We start from the raw sequence: 7,050 nt of genomic DNA on the forward strand, positions 1-7,050 counted from the left end.
GAACATTGTACTGGTTCACCGCAGGGAGTGGATCAGTTGTAATGGATAGCTCATTTAAAGGTTGTGATTTTAAGAAGTAGACCTGGGTTGTGTATATTGCTGTTGATATCAGACAATCTCCCATACCTGCACCGAAGGTGCATGGTGGTTTTGTGTTCACCAGTCTGATTGTTTGTCTGTGAACAAGATATCCCCAAACGTTGTTGATGGATTCTGACGAAACTTGGTGGACAGGTTGGGTATGTGACAAGGACAAATTAATTCGATTTTGGTGAAGATCCGGATCCGGATACGACAATTAAAAAAAAAAATTCTTCATGATTCTTCACCATTGAGATGGCACCAAAAACTATATACATCATGATATTTCAAAAAGTTGTTTACAACTTATGACATTAGTTGGTTCGGTGACAAGAACAAGCCGATTTGATTTTGGAGGTCCGAATCCAGATCAGGCCTATCAGTGGGATACAAAATGTAAACTGTTCAGCCTGGTGGAGGTATGTGCTCAACAGGGTGCCATTCTAGTTACCTCCACCACCGAAGGTGAAGGAGGTTATGTTTTCACCCTTTCATCTGTTTGTTTGTGTTCAGGATATCTCAAAAAGTTGTGGCGGGACCCAGACTAAATTTTGTGGACAGGTTGGGTGTGTGACAAGGACTAACTGATTAGATTTGGGTGAAGATCCGAATCCGACTACTGGAATTTTTTCAGTGATTCTTTGCCATTGTGAGATTGGGCCAAAAACGATATATAGCACGATATCTCAAAAAGTTGTGGACGGATTCGGATGAAACTCCGTGGATATGGGTGTTTGACAAGGAAGAATTGATTCAATTTTGGTGAAGATCAAGAGCTGGATCTGTTAATTTTTTTATGTGATTCTTCACCATTGAGAGATAGGGCTAAACTGATACATAGCACAATATCTCAAAAAGTTATGCACGGATTCGGGTGAAACTTGTTGGACAGGTTGGGTGTGTGACGACAAATTGATTCGATTTTGGTGAAGATCCGAATCCGGATCTGGATACGAGAATTATTTGATTTTCAAAGTGATTCTTCACCATTGAGAGATCGGGCCAAAAACGATATAGTAACACATAGCAAGATATTTCAAAAATGTATTGGGCCCGATATGTTCTCGTGGATCGGGCATTATGTGGCGGAGGTATGCGCTCTACCGAGTGCCCTTCTAGTTTATCTTGTTTTATTACAGAAATAGATGTGTAAAATGTTAATGCCACACCCTGTGTTGTACTTTGTATATCTTAGGTATATGTCTCCATACTTAGGTGTCCAAATTATTTCCGGTATTTTCGCATGCACAAATGACAATACACAACACACAACACAACCAATGAAGCCTGGTGTTGGCTTAGTGGTTAGGGTGGTGGGTAGGGATCCTAGGGTCTTGAGTTCAAGCCCCGTTGGCCGCTGAATTTAAAATACACCAGGAGGTTGACTCAGCCTGTCATCCTTCTGAGGTCGGCAAAATGAGCACCCGTGTACTGGTAAGGGGGACACTGCGTCAATGATGTCCCAACCAATGATGAGACAGAGACAGAGACAGAGACAGAGACAGAGACAGAGACAGAGACAGAGACAGAGACAGAGACAGAGACAGAGACAGAACGAGAACAGCGACCGAGAGCACAGGACCATTTTATGCCTGCTCAAAGAATTATGAACAATGTTGCTGTTGTTGCTCAAGATATGCTCTTGACAGAAATGCAACCTCAGTTAGCAATGACATGCTGAACTAGAACGGGCACTCGGTAGAGCGCATACCTTCGCCGCCGCAACTTCTTTCCGGGCACATTTGAAAAACGTCATTTTAAAACGTCCATGACGTCACAACCGTCGGTCTGATTGACGTCAAATTTTGTGTGTAACCTCCTTGAAGGCAGTCCAACAAAATGGAATGATAAACACTGAAAAATTAAAAAGTTGAAAAATGACGTCATCTTTTGACGTCATTTTGACGCACTTCCGGGGACGTCACGTCCAATCGGGGACTACCATTCTGAAAGCTCGTAGTTCACTGAACGTTTTAACGTTGGTTTCATGTCAATAGCTCTATTAGATCTGAAGCTATGCCTACAAGTATATTTTGACCTTGAGTGTGACCTTGACCTTGACTACAGAGTTAATTGGCAAAACCTGTACATCAATAAACAGATATTTTGGTACTGATCCTAATGCCTGGATTTGGGAGATTTTGCTTTATAAATTATATAGATATTTGAATGTAAAATATCAGGACATTTTAGCCACAATTGAAAAACGTCATGTTCAAACGTCAATGACATCACAACGGTCAGTCCGATCAAAGTCAAATTTGGTGTGTGACGTCCTTAAGGTAAGTCCTACAAAACGGTATGATCAAAACTGATGAGATCAAAAATTGAAAATTTACGTCATCTTGTGACGCACTTCCGATGATGTTACGTCAAATCCGACACTACATATCCGAAAGGTATCTCGTCATGGAACAATATGGCGGTGGTTGCATGTCGATAGCTGTATTATGAAGGAAGTTATGCTCAAGAGTGTTTTTGACCTTTTCATGACCTTGACCTTTGACCTGATCGCTCCCAAAATCTGATCAAATCGTCCTTGGATACTCACGAATCATCCCACCAAATTTCATGCAATTCGGTTTAATACTTTCTGAGTTATGCGAATAACAAACAAACACACATATTCACAAATAAATAAATACACAGCGACCAAAACATAACCTTTCGCAGAATGCGAAGGTAACAAGGTCTTCCTGGTCCAAACGAGGACTCCCTTGGTTTGTTCCATTACCAATCAGCTTGTAGAGCGCTGGCAAAGTGACTCGCTTGATTTTAAGCAATCGAGTAAGTTTCCACCGAAACGGTAGATAAGGAATCGCTGGCTTGGCAAGCGGTAGCATTCTGATTGGTAATGGAGCACACCCCTTGTGTGTAAATATGACAATTTTATCCCGTGTAAGTATTCACAAGTTTCTGTTGCTGTGTTTTTGCGAAATGTGCCTGTCAATTTTATTGAAATAAATGCTTCATCTAACTTAGACACATAAAATAAGGCTCCACTGAAATGAGATGCCTAAAATGCAGGATTGCCCTCGAGGAAATAAATTAGACACCTGAAATGCAGGATTGACTCGCAGGCGCACTTCTTTTTCTTGCGTATGGAAGCTTAGCTGCCGGGGAAGCTATCATTTCTTGGAAGCGCGACTGTGTCGCTGATGCAGTGTCCCTCTACCAGTACACAATGGTACTCATTTCGCCGACCTCGGAAGGATGACAGGCTGAGTCAACCCCCTGGTGTATTTTTAATTCAGCGGCCAACGGGGCTTGAACTCAAGACCCTAGGATCCCAAGCCGCCACCCTAACCACAAAGCCAACACTCTGCTTCACAGGCACACTGGCCAAGTTCCAAATTCCTGCTCGAACCTTCAGTGGGGCACTGCATCAGTGGCACAGTCACACCTCCAGCAATGATGCAAAACGAGCAGCCACGTGCAACACCTGAAATGAATGACTTTCTGGAAAAAGGAAGATGTTTTTGCTTCTTCTGGGAATTAAGGAAGATGAAGTTGGAAAAAGGACGTTTTGTTTTATTTTACAGGAACGAGGCTCATGGAAGACCAAGCGAGAACTTCCTGGCAGTGGGAATGAATGAACAGACATGCTTTAACGAAGTCAAATTGAAGGACAGCATTTGAAGGGTGCACTATGTATATGTGTTACAGGAAAGACAAAATTGGTGTGGGTGTAGCAATCTGGGTAAAAGACTTTTATATATCGCGAGAAAGGGACAACATTAAGGGAGACTGTCAAGGATTCTGTGTGTAATTTGTAAGAATGGCAAGATAATTGTAGGATGCGTTGATAGGTTTCCAGGTATGAGGGAATAGCAGGAAAGAGGGGGGTTGTAAAGAATTCAGAAAGGCATGTGGTAAGGGAAGAGTTGATTTTGGGGAATTTTAATTTGCTTGGGATAGATTGGGTTCAGTCCAGGAACAGAGAAAGAGCAAAGCCAAGGAGGATTTTCTAGATTTGATCTCGGGGTGTGTTGCCGCTCCCCAAGTGACTCGCTTGATTCAAAGCGTTCAAGCTGGCACTGCAACAGAATCAAATGGAAGACCAAGTACTGCATTGGAGTCATCAGAAGGAACCTGAATAAGCACGAGCAAAGATGGAGTCATCAGGAGGTACCTGGGTCGGACTCGGGTTGAATAATTGGTTAACTGTAGATCTGTTAGTTTGACTTCAATTGTCGGGAAGGTTTTGGAGACATTAATTTTGGAACGGATAGGGAAGCATGTCTGGGAGAATAAATTCAAACTAATTAAATATAGTCAGCACAGATTTATGAAATGGAGGTCTATGAGGACGTTTTTGACTGGGTAGACGATGGAAGTGCAGTGGAATGTAGTTTATCTGGACTTTTCAAAGCTTTTAATGAGGTACCACCATATAAAGGGCTGATGGGTAAGCTGAGGGCTTGTGGAGTGGCTGGTAGAGAAACGAACTGGATTGGAAAGTGGTTTCGTGATAGGAAGCAAAGAGTGGCTGTGAACAGAAGGATATTAGACCGGAGGACGTAAGGAGTGGGGCACCTCAGGATCAGTTCTCGAACTGTTATTCATAATTTACATCAATAAATTGGACAGTGAGGTTAAGAGTCAGCTTTCCAAATTTGCAGATGATACTAACCTTGGAGATAAAGTCAATAGATAGCAGAGGGTTGAGATGATCAGATTCAGGAAAGTCGAGATACTTTAACGGTTTGAGCAAAAAATTGGCAGATACAGTTTAACACAAGGAAATGTAAGGTGCTGGGGATGGGTAAGAATCATGAAAATAGTAACTACATAAAGCAAAGACCAGCTTTGGTGCATGTGGCAAAGGAGATGGATCTGGGGGTGCTAACATATGTGTGGGGGGGGGGGAGGGTGTAAGGGCTGTAAGCAGACAGCTAATATGGTTTTTGCTTGAATTTGTAGAGGGATAAGTGATAAATCAAGAGGTAATATTAACACTTTCAATTTTGTAAGACTTCATCTGAAATTTTGCATTCAGTTTTGGTCATCACATCTGAGGAAGGATGGATATGCCATAGAGAGGGTTCAGTATAGAACAACAATCTTGATTTTGTCACCAGGTAGACTCAGCTATGAAGAGGGACTGACAGAGACAGCACCTTATTCATTACAAAGGAGATGATGAGGAGGCAATCCAATAGAGATGTTTAAGATAATGAAGATTTCAGACAAAATAAGTGCAGAAAGGTTTTTCAGAAGAACGAAGGCCATATGAGTAGTGGTCATAACAGCTTGAGAATGAGGAGAGATATTATGACATTAAGGCTGAGGGATTTCATTCGGAGTAGTTGCTGCATGGTATGGTCTCTCTGGAAAGGTAGTGACAGCAGGAATTGCAGATAGGTTTAAATTAGACTTAGAGTGTCAGAGAGGTCCATTATATAGATGAGGAACAAAACTCAGAGCCCATAAACACTGCTTCACAACATAAACAATTAATAAATGGCAAATCCCACTCTTCTTCCTGTCAAATAGTGAGTGCAGCAATAAGACGGGAGAAAGCCGATTACAAAGCTGATAGCATACCAAACACAAAACTGGCTATTACAGTCCTTCAAAACCAATCCTAGTCGACTGTACAAGCATAGAGCCACCTCCAAAACCCCCGGCACCAGCAGGCAGCATGGCACAGATTTTAATGGGGTAAAGTTACTCCGAGTCAGACAAAGAATCAGCTGAAGTCATTAAAAACTTACTGTTTCAGTTCAGTGTTTATTGAAGTGTCAAATCCAGACACCAACTCATTTGTTTTTCCTGTAGGCCGTGAGCCGCTGCCTCCGTTCGTTCAGTTTTGTGACCATAATTGAGGAACTACTTATTCTCAACGGAAATATACACATTAAATCTCATATAACACGAATCGACTTGTTGGCACTTTCACAAAGTTGCAGGTATGGTCGTATTTTGACTCCAAAGTTGGCATAAATATCGCCGCGACCGAATGAGATGGCAATTTCTTCGACCAATCAGATTGCCGGATTCTCTTCTCTCCGTGCAGAAAACAATATGGCGGCGCCCAGTTCGCCGACACGATGAACCTCTCCTACTTCAAAGAAGAAGTTTTGTATGGTTAATCTTTGTCTAAAAGACCAATCGAATGTTGTCTCCTTTACAAATCAAAGTTGGGGTAAGGTTTGTGACTCTGCTCAAGCCTGGCTGGGCCTTGATGGCGAAGAGAGGCGCCTTGCCACTGACCACCGTAAGGAGTGGGCGTTACCATTTGATCATATCGACCCCTCGTTTGGATACCATCGTGCATCAGTGTGAGACGATGGCCAGATATGACGAGGAATCTCGTTCGCTAAAAGGACTTGGACCAGGCTGCTCATCGGCGGGACGAGAAATCAATCAATTCCTTCATCGAGTGTGTCGAACAAATGGTTAACCCTTTTCGTTACGACAGTTCCGATCTGGTCAGCCTAAGCTCGGGAGTGGTGGCTACTGCCAGTGTCGCGGAGGATCTGATCAATGCTCATGCTGAAGGAGAAGCGCACGTGATGACCTACATCAGTGATCGCATTCAGTCGGCAAAGGTTGGTTTTCCCGAGACTATTCCCAAGCTGAAACTCCAGACGTTCTCTGGACAGCTCAAAGTGAAAACAGGCCGTACAGGTACCGACACTGCCATGAAGAGTGATCGCAATCTGTTTGCCAGAATGATTGTCCTCAGCAAGCACCGAGAAATCGACCTGAGGAAAATGTTGTCGCATTGTTTCGGTGTGGTATCTTATCCTCTGGAAAACACAAACGGGTTGATTGTGAAGACAAACAAGACTGCTCTTCTAAATCAAATCGAAGGACTCTGCCAGAACCATATTGTCAGCAAGATTCTGTCTGATTCTGCATCGATCGTAGATTTGATGGCAGTGGTTCATTGCCTTCCATCAAATCTCACACCTACACTTGGACAGCTCGCCACCTATATTCTTCGAAGGATTCTACTTGTAG

Source organism: Eptatretus burgeri, chromosome 2, assembly GCF_056783735.1.
Source record: "Eptatretus burgeri isolate ZD-2024b chromosome 2, Ebu_testis_v1, whole genome shotgun sequence".
NCBI classification, from domain to species: domain Eukaryota; kingdom Metazoa; phylum Chordata; class Myxini; order Myxiniformes; family Myxinidae; genus Eptatretus; species Eptatretus burgeri.